Source organism: Somniosus microcephalus, chromosome 9 (assembly GCF_052327205.1).
Source record: "Somniosus microcephalus isolate GS21.2 chromosome 9, FLI_Smic_1.0, whole genome shotgun sequence".
In the NCBI taxonomy this organism is placed as follows: domain Eukaryota; kingdom Metazoa; phylum Chordata; class Chondrichthyes; order Squaliformes; family Somniosidae; genus Somniosus; species Somniosus microcephalus.
Genome location: NC_140995.1, coordinates 109,036,941 through 109,056,035, shown reverse-complemented (window position 1 = coordinate 109,056,035; position 19,095 = coordinate 109,036,941).

Below are 19,095 nucleotides of genomic sequence, written 5' to 3'. Positions count from 1 at the left end.
GGAGTATGGCAGGTTGCGGGCCTTAATGAAATGGTAGAGTCTGGTGACTCCGGGGTGGCAGAGGTCATTGTGGAGGGTCTGAAGTCTATCACTTTGCGCGCTGGCGCATGTAATGCGTGAAAGAGCATCAGGGGGGTCGTTCAGTTTACCGGGCCGGTACAAGATCTCATAATCATAGGTGGAAAGCTCGATTCTCCACCTCAAGATTTTGTCGTTCTTGATCTTGCCCCTCAGCTTGTTATTAAACATGAAGGCAACCGAGCGTTGGTCGGTGAGGAGGGTAAATCGTTTGCCTGCCAAGTAGTGCCTCCAGCGCCGTACTGCCTCCACAATTGCCTGGGCTTCCTTCTCGACCGACGAGTGTCGGGTCTCGGGGCCCTGTAGGGTCCTTGAGAAGAAGGCTACCGGCCTACCCTCCTGGTTAAGGGTAGCGGCTAGGGCGAAGTCGGATGCATCGCTCTCCACTTGGAAGGGGATTGACTCATCCACTGCGTGCATTGTGGCCTTGGCTATGTCTCCCTTAATGAGGGAGAAGGCCGCGCACGCCTCTTCCATGAGGGGGAAGGATGTGGTTTTCAGGAGGGGTCTGGCTTTGTCCGCATAATTGGGTACCCATTGGGCATAGTAGGCGAAAAGCCCCAGGGTTCTCCTAAGTGCTTTTGGACAGTGGGGGAGGGGTAGCTCCATGAGGGGGCGCATTCTTTCGGGGTCGGGGCCGATGACTCCGTTCTCTACTACACAGCCAAGGATGGCAAGGCGCGCTGTGTTAAACACGCATTTCTCCTTATTGTAGGTGAGGTTCAGCCGTTGGGCCGTACGGAGGAATTTCTCCAGATTCACGTCATGGTCCTGCCGGTTGCGGCCGCAGATGGTGACGTTATCGAGATAGGGGAAAGTGGCCTGTAGTCCGTTCTGGTCAACCATCCGGTCCATCTCCCGTTGGAAAACCGAGACCCCGTTGGTGACACCAAAGGGGACCCTAAGGAATTGGTAGAGGCGGCCATTCGCCTCGAAGGCGGTGTACTGGCTGTCCTCCGGGCTGATGGGGAGTTGGTGGTAGGCCGACTTGAGGTCGATGGTCGAGAATACGCGGTATTGTGCAATCTCATTGACCATGTCCGATATGCGGGGGAGGGGGTATGCGTCCAGCTGGGTGTATCTGTTTATGGTCTGGCTGTAGTCGATAACCAGGCGATTTTTGTCGCCGGTCTTGACTACCACCACCTGGGCACGCCAGGGGCTGCTGCTCCCCTCAATAATGCCCTCTTTCAGGAGTCGCTGCACCTCAGAGCTAATGAAGGCTCTGTCCCCAGCGCTGTACCGCCTGCTCTTAGTAGCGACAGGTTTGCAGTCGGGGGTGAGGTTAGCGAACAGGGAAGGTGGCGGTATCTTGAGGGTGGATAGGCTGCAGGTGTTACGCGGTGGGCGGTTTAACTTTCGCTGGTTGTCGACTGTGAGTGGGGGGAGGGGTCCACCGTATGCTAGGGTTACACTTTGGAGGTGGGATTGGAAGTCCAGCCCTAGTATGACGGCAGCGCACAGCTGGGGGAGTACGAGGAGTTTAAAATTTTTATACTCTGTCCCTTTAACCGACAATGTCACGACACAGTAGCCGCTGATGTCTGTGGCGTGCGACCTCGATGCCATCGAGATGCGGCTGCGCGTTGGCAGGACGGGGAGGGAGTAGTGGCTCACCGTGTCTGGGTGGATGAAGCTCTCCGTGCTTCCGCTGTCGAACAGGCAGGTCGTGGCGTGGCCGTTGACTTTGATGTCCATCATTGAGCTGGCCAGGTGGTGCGGGCGGGCTTGATCCAGGGTCACGGAAGCTAGGGTGTAGATGAGCGCGTCGTTGTCATGACAAGATGGCGGCGAAGATGGCGGCCCCCGTAGTTCACATGAGGCTCTGTTTAAATCGTTTGCCCCGCACAAAGATGGCCGCCCCTGCTGTTCCCATGAGGCTCTGCAGGCTTCGGCTGCCCCGCACAAAGATGGCCGCCCCTGGTTTTCCCATGAGGCTCTGCAGGCTTCGGCTGCCCCGCACAAAGATGGCCGCCCCTGGTTTTCCCATGAGGCTCTGCAGGCTTCGGCTGCCCCGCACAAAGATGGCCGCCCCCAGGGTTCGCATGAGGCACTGCTGGCTTCTGAGGATTTGCTTCTGCAGGCCTTGGAGAAGTGGCCTTTCTTGAGGCAGGTTTTGCAGGTCGAGTTTTTGGCTGGGCAGCGCGACCTCGGATGCTTCTCCTGGCCGCAAAAGAAGCAGCCAGCGGCCCGATCGGGGTTGCCTGATGTCGGGGCCGGTACCGGGGCTAGCGGGCCCGGTCGGATCCGTGATGCAGACGCTGAGGTAGGTCCCGGGGGCAGCGCTGTGAAGGGTGGTGGGGTGGGGGTCGGGCCCGAGTCCCAGGGTCGCGAATAGTACCTGGCAAACGCTTCCTGGTCTTGCTGGGTGGCCTCTAGGGTGAGGGCGAGGGCTTCGGCCTTGTCCAGGTCTATGTCCTTAGCTTCAAGCAGTCTTTGCCGTGTGTAGTCGGAACGTAGGCCTCTCACCAAGGCGTTGCGGACATTGTCTTCCATGTTCGCCGTAGCCGTCACCGCTTTAAAGTCACAGTTCCTGCCGAGTTGTCTCAGCGCTCGTGAAAATTCAGCTATCGATTCTCCTGGCTGTTGCTGGCGAGATCTTAAGAGATGCCTAGTGTACATGTAGTTTACCGGGCTCCGGTACTGCTGTTTCAGTAGGTTGATGGCGTCGTCGTACGTAGTCATGTCCTGGATGAGTGTATATACTCTCGGGCTCGCTTGGGCTTTCAGGACTCTTAGTTTGGATCTCTGAGGGACGACGGCTTCCTCCAGGTACGATTCGAAGCAGTCCAGCCAGTGTTTGAAGTCGTTGGCTGAGTTTGGTGCCTGTGGGTTTAGATCCAGGTATGGTGGTTTCAAGGCTTGCAGCCAAGCCGGCTGGTGTGGCCCGTTGTCTGGAGGCTGCTGTTGCTGTGCTGCTGGGTGAGCTCCTTGCTGTTGCTGTTCATTATCAGACATCTTTAAAATTTAGTCAATAAAATTGATATGCCTATCAATTAGTCCAATAAAAGGCGACGAGTTAAGAACGTAACTGAAGGTTTTTATTGGCTAAATAACAGAGCCCACCCTCGTGGGTGATCCGATCCAACAGGGAGGGATACTAGCCAGTCAGCTACCTTTATACCTGGGCAGGTAATGGGCGGAGTCGGAGGTGGTCAGCCCAGGTATAACAGTGCGACAAGAGGCGACCTCGTGTAGTGATGTGACAGTGAGAACAGTGAGAACAATATACAGTGATAACTATAACAGTGGTTTACCACACCTTTGTCCACTTTTTTTAATGGAGTAATAACCAATTTAAATAGGTTAATGCTTGTGTTAAAATAGTAGACCGAGAGCCATCGTGCAGATATTGCAAGCAGTATTTTCTAGGCTCAATAAAGTATAGTGGTATAGTAAGAAGCAAGAATCAAGAAACAACTGTATTATTATTTTGTTAGTAATAGATTACCACAACATACATAATTCATAGTGATCAGTCCAGTTTAGTTGGTGTAACAAAAATGAGGTATTTTGTCTACTTGTGTTTTGGTAGCAGTCCCATTAAATCCAGTCACAGAACATTTAAAAGTGCCTGCAGTTCAGATTCTCCAACCAAGCTTATTTTAATGCACCGTTGCAAGTTTTGTCGGTTGCAGGCTGGAGAGAGAAATAATGTAACCTGAAACAATGCTGTATAACTGACAGTTCTTTTTAAATCTGATTGGTGGGATATTCAAAATCCAGGAACTCCCCATATCTCTTTTCCAAAATATAAAATGGGGTTGTTCTGCTCAAATAACAAAGCCTAATCTGTGCGCATCTTTCCTGCAACTTCCTGTTTGAATTTTTCCAATCAGGTTTCCACTCCTGCCAGAGCAGCACAACAACCCTAACCAAAGTTACAAATAAGATCCTCTGTGTCTGACCCTGGTACATTATCCCTCCTCATCCTCCTCAACCTCTTTGCAGCCTATGACACAGCTGACCACACCATCCTCCTCCACCACTTCTCTGTTATCCAGCACAGTGAGCTACCTGTGCTTGGTTCCACTCTTACCTATCTGATCGTAGTACATAAGAACATAAGAAATAGGAGCAGGAGTAGGCCAATCAGCCCCTCGAGCCTGCTCCGCCATTCAATAAGATCATGGCTGATCTGATCCTAACCGCCAATCCACTATCACAGAACCATCTCCTGAATCTAACAGAATTAGACACACGAAATAGGAGCAGGATCAGGCTACACGGCCCCTGGGCCCGCTCCGCTACCCACAGGGCCATGACCGCTCCGAACCTAGACTCATGTCCAAATTCCTGCCCGTTCCCCGTAACCCTTAATTCCCTTTACTTCTAGGAAACTGTCTATTTCTGTTTTAAATTTATGTAATGATGTAGCTTCTACAGCTTTTTGGGGCAGCATATTCCATGGACCTACCACCCTCTGAGTGAAGTAGTTCCTCCTCATCTCAGTTTTGAAAGAGCAGCCCCTTATTCTAAGACTATGCCCCCTAGTTCTAGTTTCACCCATCATCGGGAACATCCTCCCTGCATCCACCCGATGTCAGAGCATGGATTCTCTTCCTGCCTCTGGATACCTCTGGATTTCACCCGGCCCCTTCTCCTTCCTCACCTACATGCTGCCCCTTGGCGGCATCATCCACAGATATGGAATCAGCGTCCACATGCTTTACTTCACCATCCACTTGACCCCTCCACTGCCTCTGTGTTGTCAGGCTGCTTGACTGACAATGAGCCGCAATCTCCTCCAGCTAAACTTTGGAAAGACCGAAGCCATTAACTTTGGCCCCCACCACAAACTCCATCAATTCTATCCCCCTTCCCCAGTCACTGTTAGGCTGAACTCGACTGTTCGTAGCCTTGGCGTTCTTCTCGACTCTGAGCTGAGTTTCTGATTTCATATCTTCTTCACAAAGACCGCCTATTTCCACCTGCATACCATCGTCTGCCTCCTCTGCCTCAGCCCACCTGCTCTTGAAACCCTCATCCATGCCTTTGTCACCTCTAACTCGATTACACCAATGCTTTCCTGACCAGCCTGCCATCCTTCACCTTCCACAGAACTTCAGCTCATCCAAAACTTAGCTGAATATATCCTATCCTGCACCAAGTACAGCTCACTCATCACCCTGTTTTTGCTGATCTACATTAGCTCCTGGTCCACAATACCAAAAATTTAAAATTCACATCCTCGTGTTTAAACCCCTTCATGGCCTTGTTCATCCCTATCTCTGTAATCTCCTCCATCCCTACTACCCCCAAGCTCTCCAGTCCTCTGGCCTTTTGTGCATCTCCCACTCCCTTGGCCCCACTATTAAAGGCTGTTTCTTTAGCCATCTAGGCCCTACGCTCTGAAGTTCCCTCCCTAAACCCCTTCCTCCTGTCCACCTCCATCTTCCCCCTTTAAGACCCTCCTTAAAACCCACCTCTTCGACCAAGCTTTTCCTATTTTCTACATTGAGGATGAGTTGGTGTAATGCAATAGAACCAGATTATAACTCGTGGAGCCATCTGGACTTCCCCACTTCTTCCCTTCTATCTTGCAAGCTCCAGACATTGCAATTTCCTTCCTCACTGAGCCACATCCTGATTGGCACTCTTTCCTGATTTAGAGACCCTGCTCAGGCCATTCTCACTGCCCTTATGTATCCCACTGCTCTTCCAGTCTGAGCACCGAACTCCCTGGTATTCCGACATTAGCACTAAGCCTGTCGCTAAGTGATGAACGCAGAGGGTGCTGCTACAGCCCTGGAAGTATGAGTTTAGAGTGGGCGCCTAGGCTCGCTCAGCATCAGCTGATTTCCTAATTGCTGATCTTGCAGCTTCTCTGCCTTATTTTTACAAACAGCAGATCAGCACCTGTGAAATCAGCTGATGTGCCTATCCGATGCTGTGAGTCTTCGTGCCCCCTTAACACTGCCACTCCCCCTGAATGATTCATTCAATTCACTTTTTAGTGGCAAAAAAATAAGGTAGGTAGAATGAGATTATTATTTGGAGAACATCCTGGATTTCACAACTCAGTTTATTGCAATCGCCCTCTAAATACAAAGAGGCCAGCATCAGAACGGCTTCCCGCTCCCTCCAACTTTCAGCCTCAGCTTCCTTTCTTGCTTCCTCCCACTCCAGCTTTAAGCTTCAGGCCCCTCCCACCCCAGTACCAAGTCCCTTCCCATTCCTGCTCTCTCCGCAACCCCACCCCATAGGTCCTTGCCCTCAGTTTCAGTTTCCCCCTTATTTGTGTATTTTGTATTGAAATCTGTTTGTCTTGATCCTGTATTTCCTGTATTCATTTTGCACTCACGTATATTACCCTCCCCCACACTGTGTATAGTTTCACTTCCTCTTTCCTGACTAACCTGGAAGGTTCCAGGTCTTGGCTCTTGGCTCCGCCCCTGACTTCTCTTACATAAAGATCCCAGGATCTGTATGACTCATTCCTGTGAACCAGTCGGCGTGTTGAGATGTTAGTTCTGATCTTAGTGATTAAAAGCCAACTTGTTTAAGTCTATAACTTCTAGTTTTGTGGTTATTGAAGGCACATCAATTTTAATCATGAAAGAATACTAGGATGGATCGACTCCTAAAACCAGAGCGTCTGGACTTGGATCCACATTCTGCTGAAGCATCAAATCAATTTGGACACTGGCTCAAATGCTTCGAACTCTTCGCGGGGGCCTCATCCGCTAGCGAGGTAGATAAACTGAGTCTACTGACTACTCGCGTTAGTCATCGGATTTATTCGTTCATCCGGGACGCCACCTCTTACATGGAGGCCATCACTATCCTGAAGGCCCAATACCAGAGGCTGGTAAACGAAGTGTACGCCAGACATCTGCTGGCTACACGCAGGCAGCGACCTGAGGAATCAATGGACGATTTCTTACAGGGCCTAAAGGACTTGGTCCGGGACTGTAACTGCAAGGCCGTGACGGCCAACGTGTACTCTGACGAATTGGTCCGGGATTCCTTCATCACGGGCCTCAAATCGAATTATATCTGGCAGAGACTGCTGGAGAAGGAGGTCCTGGACTTAAAAAAGGCAGTGGCCACTGCGCGATTGCTGGACGTGGCCCAGAAAAACTCTGACTCTTATTCTTCCGGCCATGTGGCCCTCACCACCTCGTGCGCGCCGAGCGGGCCGCCATCTTGGAATCAGCCATCTTCCCCATCCAGGTCTCAGACCAGCTCTACACCGCCGGAGTCCCCACACAGAAGTTCACCCAGGAGTCCTACTACAGCGGCAATGTCTCGAGGCCCAAAATGCTACTTCTGCGGCCAGGCCAAGCACCCCAGACAACGATGCCCAGCGAAGGACGCTACATGCTTCAAATGTAAGAAAAAGGGGCATTTTAGCAAAGTCTGCAGGGGGAATCCGATTTCCAACTCCGTCACCGCCTTGTGCGTGCCGTGCGGGCCGCCATCTTGGGATCCGCCATCTTTTCCCGACTCAACGGCTGCCCAGGGCCCAACAGTGGCTTCGATCACGGTGGATCAATCCAGGCCACACCCGTTGACAAAATCCATGATGGACATACAGGTAAACGGGAATTTAACGAAATGTTTAATTGACTGTGGGAGTACCGAGAGTTTTATCCACCCTACCCTGGTACGGTGGCACTCATTAACGGTAACCCCTACACGGAGCAGAATTGCTATGGCTGCTAAGCCCCACACTTCGGACATTTTGGGCTACTGTGTGGTAACACTGACTGTAAAAGGCACGGACTACAAGGATTTTAAACTCCTCGTGATGCCAGAACTCTGTGTTAATGTAATCTTGGGCCTGGACTTCCAGTGCCACCACGAAAGTGTCACGCTAGCATATGGCGGGTCCCAGCCGCCACTCACAGTCTGTGGCCTATCAACCTTAAAAATCAGCCCGCCGTCTTTATTCGCTAATCTCGCTCCAAACTGTAGGCCCATAGCGACCAAAAGTAGACGGTACAGTCTGGAAGACAGACACTTTATCAAGGCGGAAGTGGACAGACTCCTGCGGGAAGGCATTATTGAATGCAGTACCAGTCCGTGGCGTGCCCAAGTAGTCATAGTTAAAAATAGCGAAAAGAAACGGATGGTAATTGACTACAGCCAGACTGTTAATATTTATACCCAGCTGGACGCCTACCCTTTACCCCGCATATCAGAAATGGTCAACCAGATTGCGCAATACCGAGTCTTCTCGACTATCGACCTCAAATCCGCGTATCACCAGCTCCCCATTAGAACGGAGGACCGCCCATACACCGCCTTTGAGGCGAACGGACGCCTCTACCATTTTCTCAGAGTGCCCTTCGGGGTAACAAATGGGGTCTCGGTCTTCCAACGTGAGATGGACCGCATGGTTAACGAGAATAAACTACAAGCTACCTACCCCTATCTGGACAATGTCACTATCTGCGGGCACAACCAGCAAGACCACGATCTAAATCTTGCGAGGTTTTTAAAAACTGCCCTAAAGCTGAATCTAACCTACAACGAAGACAAATGTGTCTTCAACACAACCCGTCTCTGTATCCTCGGCTGTGTGGTGGAAGATGGGGTAATTGGACCGGACCCTGACCGATTACGCCCCCTAAAGGAACTGCCCCTGCCACACAATCCCAAAGCTTTAAAAAGGTGCCTGGGATTTTTTTCGTATTATGCCCAATGGGTGCCCAATTACTCTGATAAGGCCCGACCCCTCATCAAATCGACGTCCTTCCCACTATCAGCTGAAGCTCGGGAGGCTTTCACCAGTATTAAACAGGACATTGAAAGGGCTGCACTGTGTGCAGTGGACGAATGCATTCCCTTTCAAGTCGAAAGCGATGCATCAGACTTTGCCTTAGCTGCAACCCTCAATCAGGCTGGGAGACCTGTGGCCTTCTCCCGAACCCTTCAGGGACCTGAAATCAGGCACTCTTCTGTCGAGAAGGAGGCACAGGCTATAGTGGAGGCAGTGCGGCACTGGAGACACTACCTAGCCGGCAAACGTTTCACCCTGCTCACCGCCCAGCGGTCGGTGGCTTTCATGTTTAATAACAAACAAAGGGGGAAAATCAAGAATGACAAAATACTCAGGTGGAGGATTGAACTATCCACGTTCGACTATGATATTATGTACAGGCCGGGAGCCCTTAATGAACCCCCAGACGCCCTATCGCGGGGAATGTGTGCCAGCATTCATACGGACAAATTACAGGGTCTCCACAACGACCTCTGTCACCCAGGGGTCACCCGACTATACCATTTTATAAAGTCCCGCAATCTGCCCCACTCCATCGAGAAGGTCAGGGCAATGACCAGAGCCTGCCGCATCTGTGCGGAATGCAAGCCTCATTTCTACAGGCCTGACCGTGCACACCTTATCAAAGCCACACGGCCATTCGAGCGCCTAAGTCTGGACTTCAAGGGACCCCTTCCCTCTGCCGACCGTAACGTATACTTCCTCAATATCATTGATGAATATTCCCGCTTCCCCTTCGCCATTCCCTGCCCAGACATGACCAGTGCCACGGTCATCAAGTGTCTCTGTAATCTATTCTGCATGTTTGGCATGCCGAACTACATACACAGCGATAGGGGGACGTCATTCATGAGTGACGAACTGCGCCAGTTCTTGCTCTCAAAGGGGATAGCCACTAGCAGAACCACTAGCTACAACCCCCGGGGTAATGGGCAAGTGGAAAGGGAGAATGCTACTTTTTGGAAGGCTGTCACGTTAGCCTTAAAGTCAAAAGGCCTTCCGACCTCCCGCTGGCAGGAAGTCCTCCCAGACGTGCTCCACTCCATAAGGTCTCTGTTATGTACAGCCACTAACGCTACCCCTCACGAAAAGATGTTCGTTTTCCCCCGGAAATCCACCTCGGGCATATCTCTACCCGCGTGGCTGACGTCTCCGGGGACAGTACTATTGCGGAAGCACGTGAGAGGCCATAAAACGGACCCCCTTGTGGAAAAGGTACAGCTCCTCCATGCAAACCCTCAGTACGCCTATATCGAATACTCTGACGGGCGAGAGGACACTGTTTCCATAAAAGACCTCGCTCCCTCGGGGAGCGGAGAGAACGATGACCCGAGGAAGACCTACACTACAAAGAGGCAGGACGCCCAGAGGTATCAATACCCAACTTTAACCTGGAGGACACTGCAGATAACCTGGAAGACACTGCGGAGGCCCGGACAGCGGAGGAACCAGAATCCACTCCCCTAGAGGCACCCCAACCGGCTTTGCGCTGATCACTGAGAACTGCAAAACCTCCTGATAGACTCACTTATACCAACTTTTAAGAAACATCACCCCGATGGACTAAATCTAAAGAAGGGGTGAATGTAATGAAATCTGTTTGTCTTGATCCTGTATTTCCTGTATTCATTTTGCACTCACGTATATTACCCTCCCCCACACTGTGTATAGTTTCACTTCCTCTTTCCTGACTAACCTGAAAGGTTCCAGGTCTTGGCTCTTGGCTCCACCCCTGACTTCTCTTACATAAAGATCTCAGGATCTGTATGACTCATTCCTGTGAACCAGTCGGCGTGTTGAGATGTTAGCTCTGATCTTAGTGATTAAAAGCCAACTTGTTTAAGTCTATAACTTCTAGTTTTGTGGTTATTGAAGGCACATCACACTGCCACTCCCCCTGAATGATTCATTCAATTCACTTTTTAGTGGCAAAAAAATAAGGTAGGTAGAATGAGATTGTTATTTGGAGAACATCCTGGATTTCACAACTCAGTTTATTGCAATCGCCCTCTAAATACAAAGAGGCCAGCATCAGAACTGCTTCCCGCTCCCTCCAACTTTCAGCCTCAGCTTCCTTTCTTGCTTCCACCCACTCCAGCTTTAAGCTTCAGGCCCCTCCCACCCCAGTACCAAGTCCCTTCCCATTCCTGCTCTCTCCGCAACCCCACCCCATAGGTCCTTGCCCTCAGTTTCAGTTTCCCCCTTATTTGTGTATTTTGTATTGGTACCACACGTGCAAATACTGTTCAACCATGACCTCTACAGGAAGACCATCTGCCTGCAATACAGGTGCATCCCAATCAATGGCCCAGCTCCACACTTCCTCTCAGGGCAGACCCTACGTCCAGCCTGAGCACCCACTCCCTCCCAGCTCAGGGCCCAACCTGTCTCTCACTAGTACATATTGCAGCAGTTCCAAGATGACCCAGCCACTCAGCCTAGGTCTCTCTCAGCCCTGTTTTCCACCTCCAATCCAGTACACGATAGCTGCCATCTTGCCGCATGCCCTGGCCTTTCAAACGGTAAAAGATGCAATTCCAGTAAATCGGTGAAGGAACCTGCGTGAGACATCTCGAAGATAAAATCAATCGAAAAAGCCAGTTTTACAGAAGGCGTGAGAGAGTAAGTTTTGGAGACAGGTGGAGAGATACAGAAATTATGAAAATTTCCACACAGAAGGAGAGCATTCAGCCCATTTCACCGTGCCAGTGCTAATTTTTCAGCAGGGACTATCTACTATTAATCCTATGTTCCTGTCATTTACTCATATCTTTCTCACATTACAACAGTGACTACACTCCAAAAAGTACTTCATTGGCTGTAAAGTGCTTTGAGACGTCCGGTGGTTGTGAAAGGCGCTATATAAATGCAAGTATTTCTTCTTTTATATTCTCCATTTTCAAATATTTATTCAGTTCCATTTTAAATTATGTTAAAGTTTCTGTGACTTGTAGAAAAGCATCCATGTTCTAATAACACTCTTTGTGAAAAAAATGTCTAGCTTCCCCCTTTGTTCTTTGACCTAACTAATGACTTTTAGAAATTTCACATCACTTCTTTGCTTTTATATTCAGTGCCTCTGTAGGAATGCCATTTGCCTCTTGATGATCTTTTCTATCTGCACTCCCACCTTTAATCAGCTATGGCCTAGAAATTCCTGGATCCCCAATGTGGCAGCATATGTATGCAGGGTTGAAATCAGGCCTACCAAAATTGGAAAAGACTGACTCTATCAGAAATCCTGGGGTCAGCTCATTTTAATAATGCACATCCAACAAGCGCAAGAGTCCCACCAGCAAGGGCTCAAATACACCATGGAGGGCAAGGAATTTGAGAAGGGGCAAGGGCACATCTTCTGCATTTAAAGGACTGCTTGCAGTTAAGGGCTCTGCAGGCTCTTGGAAGAGGGAGTGAAATGGCTGCTGCAAAATAGAGGAAAAGGCAAGTATCTAATTTCTATGCGGCTGATGTGGATGGCTGCTGCATTTGATGGCATCTTCCCTGGTCAAATGCAGCAGCATGAGCCCTGTGGTAGAAGGTGGCTTTGGCTGTGAGTGGACCCTCCATATCCCAAGGATTACCTTGCAGTGTCCGAAGAACTTTAATAACTCACTAGGTCAGCAAAGGTAAATGTGTTTTCAGATGAATAACAGGACAAAGAAGCAAATAGGTATTCTCAAACAGAATTGTCAAGTAGTGACTTTATGTGTTCATGTGGCACCATGTTCCTTGTCCCTGAAGCAAAATTGCTTGGCAGCACTCATGTCAATTGTCTCACTTCCTGTAATGCATGCGAGCATATTGAAGTCTTTCATCCTAGGTCCCTTGATCCCTTCTACTTATCATTAGCACCATCCATTATATGAATCCTGACAGATTGTGATTGCAGGATCTGGAGACTGCAGCAACCAATTAACACCATGCATTCCTCCTGTAGTAGAAGACAGCACACAATGCTAGGCCACCAGGGAGAAAGTGCAAAAATCTGATATTTAACACCACACGAAGAGGAAGCAATGACAGTATTTTGCTTCAATTCTGGTCTGTCAGTTGGGGATAGAGATGTGGAAGTCACTGTGCCTTCTGTAAGTTTGTAATAACTGAAACCTTTTCTTATTTAATATTTCTATGTATTCTGCAATCTCGCCACCATCTACTACTTTCCTCATAAGAGCTCCTCAAAGATAGAATGCTGCTTAAGCAGACCAAAGTTAACAGGACTGATTTTTTTCCTCCAGTGGCCTCAAGCCAGGAGACAGCTGAGAATATTGGTGAAGAGCCAGACCTTAGAGTCCCCTCTACCTCTGGCGACCACTCACACATCTCGCCATTCACACTATCCCATGCACTCAGAGAGGTGGGTACAGATACTGTAGATGAGGAATTGACACATGTATAGACACTAAGCACAAGGAATCCAGAGGATGTGGATGTGGAGCCTGATGTAACTGAGTAGAGGCATAGGACATGTCCACATCTGGCCGTGGATCACATGATCAATGGTCTTAGAGATCCTGCAATGAAGAAAAGGATTCTAGCAGAGAATCAGACACATATGGAGGTACTGTTTGGCCTCTCCTTAGATGTACTGCATATGAATGGGACAGCAAGATCAAGATTCAAGATCATTTTATTGCCATATGTAACTAGTACAATGGAATGCTTACTCCCCACTCACTCCCACAATACAAGCATATAATATAAAAGCAAAAAAATAAAAACAAGTATAAATAAAAACAATAAGCAAATAAGCAAAAAGTATAGCAATAACAGTCCAAGTTGCAGGATATGATGAATAGTACAAAAAAGCCTCAATTACCACTGGAAATAATAGTAATGTAATATGATAAATATATGGTAATATAAGTATAATATATATATTTACATAAACATATAACCATAATATATGGGGCAGTGCGATTAGCAGTTCAGTAGGCGCACTGCCTGTGGATAGAAACTGTTCTTAAACCTGCTGGTCCTGGTTCGGATGCTGCGGTACCGACATCCGAACTGCAGGAGGGAGAACAGTTTGTGCCCAGGGTGATTGGGGTCCTGGATGATGGAACGGGCCTTGTTCCGGCACCTGGTCTGGAAGATCTCCTCGATGGACGGAAGTGCGCACCCGATGATCTTTTCTGCCGTATTCACAACTCTCTGGATGGCTTTCTTGTTCTGTGCAGTGGTGTTACCATACCACACATTGACACCACTCGTCAAGACACTCTCTATGGTGCCGCGGTAAAAGTTCACAAGCCACTGTGTGCTTATGCCGCATTTCCTCAGGCACCGTAGAGGGTAAAGGCGCTGGTGTGCCTTCTTCAGCATAGCCTCTGTATTATGGTTCCAGGCCAGTCATCAGAGATCTGCAGACCCAGGAATCGGAAGCAACTGACGACTTCCACTAGTGTCCCGTCTATGCTGATGGGGCGATGGTTCCCTCGGTGGCTTCTGAAGTCCACGATGAGCTCCTTAGTTTTGCCAACGTTCAGGGCAAGGTTGTTGTCATTGCACCATCTCATCAGCTGGACTATCTCATCTCTGTACTCCGTCTCGTCATCGTTGCTTATCAGGCCAATTACTGTGGTGTCGTCGGCAAACTTGATAATCCGGTTATTGCTGTGTATGGTTGTACAGTCATGTGTAAACAGAGAGTACAGCCAAGGACTGAGGCAGCAGTCTTGTGGCGCTCCGGTGTTGAGAACCAGAGTGGATGAGGTGTTGTTCCCTATTTTCACCACTTGAGGCCTACCAGTCAGGAAACCCAGAATCCAATTGCAGATGGGGGTGCCCAGACCTAGGTCCCTCAGTTTCAGGACCAGCTTGGAGGGAATAGTAGTATTAAATGCAGAACTGTAGTCAATGAACAACAGTCTGACGTAAGTGTCCCTCCTGTCTAGGTGTTCCAAAGCAGTGTGTAGTGTTAGGGAGATGGCATCGTCTACAGACCTGTTCGCCCGATATGCGAACTGGAACAGGTCCAAGGAATCAGATATGATGCTGCTTTTGTGTGTCATGACCAGCTTTTCCAGGCACTTCATGGCTATGGATATTAGAGCCACGGGACGATAGTCATTGAGGCCTGTTACCTTGGTCTTTTTAGGTAACGGCACAATGGTTGTCTCCTTGAAGCACACCGGTACAACAGACTGCTGCAATGAGATGTTAAAAATGTCCGTGAACATGGGAGCCAGCTGGTCTGCACAGGTCTTGAAGACACGGGGTGAAACCCCGTCTGGGCCGGCTGCCTTCCGTGCTTTCACCCTCCTGAAGGTTCTCCGGACCTCGGATTCAGTCAGCTGTAATGTGTAATCCTCTGGGTGGCTGGGGGTTTTGATGGCCGGCTCAGTGTTCTCCCTCTCAAAGCGAGCATAAAAAGTATTCAGTTCGTCTGGTAGGGAGGGATCGGTGTTGGTGACTCCCGCTGAGCTCCCCTTGTAGTTGGTGATGGCCCTTAGTCCCTGCCACATGCGTCTGGCGTCAGAGCCCCTGCCATACTGAGACTCTAGTTTGTTCTTATAGTCTCTTTTTGCTGCTTTGATAGCCTTTCTGAGGTCATACTTGGCCTTCTTGTAGAGTTCGGTGTCCCCTGATTTGAAAGCGGTACGCCGTTCTCTTAGTTTGTTGCGGATGTCTGAGTTCATCCATGGTTTGCAGTTAGGAAATAAACGGAGTCTTGATAGGAATGCATTCATCCACCAGTCTGTTAATGTATCCAGTAACGTGACCTGCGTACACATCCAGGTCTGGGTTCTTGAAAACACTCCAGTCCGTTATTTCCAACCCACCCTGCAGTTGTAGTTCTGTGTCCGCTGTCCAGCTTCACACCGTTTTTACTGTTGTGGGTGTGCTCTTTAACTTCTGTTTGTAAACAGGAAGTAGGAGTACGGAAATGTGGTCTGATTTGCCAAAGCCCGGCCGAGCAATGGCACGGTAGGCGTGCTTTATTGTTGTATAGCAGTGATCTAGAGTTTTTCCATTTCTTGTCGGACAGGAGATGTGTTGAAAGTATTTCGGCAATACTTTCTTTAAACTACAATGGTTGAAGTCTCCCGCAATGATAGGAACTGCCTCGGGATACCGGTTCTGAAGTTTACTGACCTCACTGTAAAGTTCACTCAGTGCAGCGTTTGCATCAGCTTGTGGCTGAATGTAGACTGCTGCCATGAGAATAGCAGAAATTTCCCTCGGTAAATAAAAAGGGCGACACTTAATTGTTAGTAGTTCTAAATTAGGTGAACAGTGTTGTGAAAGTACCTGGACATCTGTACACCAGTTGTTGTTGATCAGGCAGCAGACACCCCCACCTCTGTTCTTCCCCGTTAAATCAGCTGTTCTGTCGGCCCGAAACAGAAGGAATCCCTGGGGCTGCACCGCCTCATCAGGTATCATGGAGGTTAGCCACGACTCTGTTAGGAACATGGCACAGCACTCCCTAATGTCCCGCTGTGAGGCGATACGGCAATTCAACTCGTCAATCTTATTTGCCAAAGATTGAACATTGGCAAGGAGAATGCTGGGCAAAGCTGGTTTCCACCCCCGTCTGCGTGATCTAACTAGCAGGCCTGCCCGCGACCCCCGCCTGTGGGCTCGTCTGCACCTACTCCCTGGGGCCTGATGGTTCTGGTCGAGGGGTGGACTCCCCTGCCCCCGCTGCTCTCCATTGTCCCTCGGTACCTCCACAGGAAAGTCTTTTGTTAAGTTTCTTGTTGTGATGTCTGTATTTCCGTGAAAAACCACTGGAATATTCCGTAGTTCCAAGAGTGTTTGGCGACTATATATAATAACCACTTTCACACTCAGGATACACATAATAATAAATAAAAGCAGAGTCCACAGCCCTGCGATGTGTCAACATCCAACAGGGATTCAACTCATTGGCGGGGATGGGTTGCTGGACAAAGTGGCAGCTGCAGGAGTATCTGCAATCCATCCATTGCTTCGTAAGAGATTGATGCAAGTCAGTCAGCGCAATGTGGAGACACTACCACGTGTTTGCGTGGGTTTCCTCCGGGTGCTCCGGTTTCCTCCCACCGTCCAAAGATGTGCGGGTTAGGTTGATTGGCTATGATAAATTGACCCTTAGTGTTAGGGGGATTAAATACGTGGGGTTACAGGGATAGGGTGGGATATGTGTTGGTGCAGGGGTTACGGGGAGCGGGTGGGATATGTGTCGGTGCAGGCTCGATGGGCCGAAATGGCCTCTATCTGCACTGTGGGGTTTCTGTGATTTCTGTGACTACCTGAAGTACTGCAGGTCTTGGGTCTGGCTGGAGAGGCCAATGTCAATCAAACTGCAAAGATTATAGGGCAGCATCTTAGAGGGACCAATGGATATTCAGTTGATTTTCTCAGGAATTTAAAGATATTTCTGATTCCATGGGATCCATTCTCCCAGTCATTACTGGTAACCAGAACCTTATTGCCAGTGCCAGTGAAGTAGCTGGTGTGTGTGCTGTAATGTATGTACCTTTAAGGGGGGAACTACTTTGTGCAGCTCATGTATACTGTCGTACCAGCAGTGACCACACCTGTATATAACGCTGAGTAGTAATCTGTACAGTTCAGTTGCAGTCTGAGCCACGTTGAGTAAACATCGTTTGTACCGTTCTCCGCAGTTTGTGTCTGATATACACGGACGTAACATTGGCGACGAGGCAGGTTCGAACCTACCTGCAACTCTGCATCTCCTCCCGGGGTTTCGTTCCTGGAGATCAGTGGATTGGAGGGCAAGGCCAGAGACTCGGGCGTCGACCACGGGCAACCGCCCAGTCATCCAGCAGAGACTCGAGAATTGCGGGGGAGGCTGTCGAGAGCCAGGCTTGGCTTTCCAGTTGAGGTGGTCCAGCGAAACGGGCTGGCAACAGGTAGTGCGCAGACCCTTCCCGGACAGCAGCGGGCTAGAGCCCGACCGAGCGGCGCAGAAAAGGGCTGAGCAGCGTCAACGGGGGAGAGAGAGAGAGGGCAGAGCGCACAGGGCGCAGCCGGTGTTCAGGGGCCGAGCAGCATTGGAGAGAGGGAGAGAGAAGCGTGCGAAACCTACAGGGCGCCGCCATTGCAACGAGAATCGCCGGGAGCGGCATCGGCAGCAGCGGGGGAGGAAGGAAAGCGCGGGAGACACCATTTTAAGCCATTGGGAGACGCCATTTTAAACCACACCCAAAATGCCGAAGAGTGGCAGTATCACCGCATTTGACAATGAAGTCGAAGATTGGACTACATATGTCGAACGAATACAGGTGTACTGCAAGGCAAATGGGGTGTCAGATGACAAGAAAGCGTCGGTATTGTTAAATTTAATGAGTGCAAAGACGTATGGTTTATTACGAAATCTAGTAACCCCAACGAAGCCAATGGAAAAGAGTTTTGAAGACATAGTAACGATACTACAGGAACATTTAAACCCCACACCGCTGCTGATAGCAGAAAGATTCAAGTTTCACAAACGGAACCAGCATAAGGATGAAAGCAATGCTGATTATTTAACAGAACTGCGCAAACTATCGAAACACTGCCAGTTTGGAGCGGGACTGGCAGATACCTTAAGGGACAAGTTTGTGTGTGGGCTTCAAAGTGAAGGAACCCAGAAACGGCTTTTATCTGAAAAGGACCTTATGCTGGAAAAGGCTTTCAGCATTGCGGTATCATATGAAGCAGCAGCACGGGGCGCTGCAGAGATACAACAGAGACCGCAAGAATATGGCACAAATGAAATGTCATATGGAACAGAGAAGTGCTATCGCTGCGGCAGAACAACACATGACCAGAATGATTGCTGGTTCAAAGACAAAGTGTGCAGACAGTGTGGAAAAGTAGGACACATAGCACAAGTCTGCAGGTCGGGAAAGAAAACCAGCAATAAGAAACCTACCAAAGGAAAGTACCAGAAGGTACATAACATGACGGAGAATAGTTCAGACGAACAAAAGAGTGATAACGACTCTGAAAGCAGGGAACTGAGTTGTCTGAAACTACATAATGTGATCACAACGGAGGATCACCGAACCATTTGGGTCACTCTCAAGATAGCAGGAGTCCAGGTAAAGATGGAATTGGACACAGGATCAGCCCTAACAGTCATAAACCAACGGGAATACGAGCGGCTATTCTCACACATAACCTTGAGAGACACAAAAATTATTTTGAAGACGTACACGGGGCAAAAAGACTACCCCAAAGGAAAAATAAGGGTGACAGTTATATATAACAGTAAGGAAACACCAAAACTAGACCTGTAAGTATTGCAAGATGGAGGACCACCATTACTGGGACGTGAATGGATCCGGAAAATA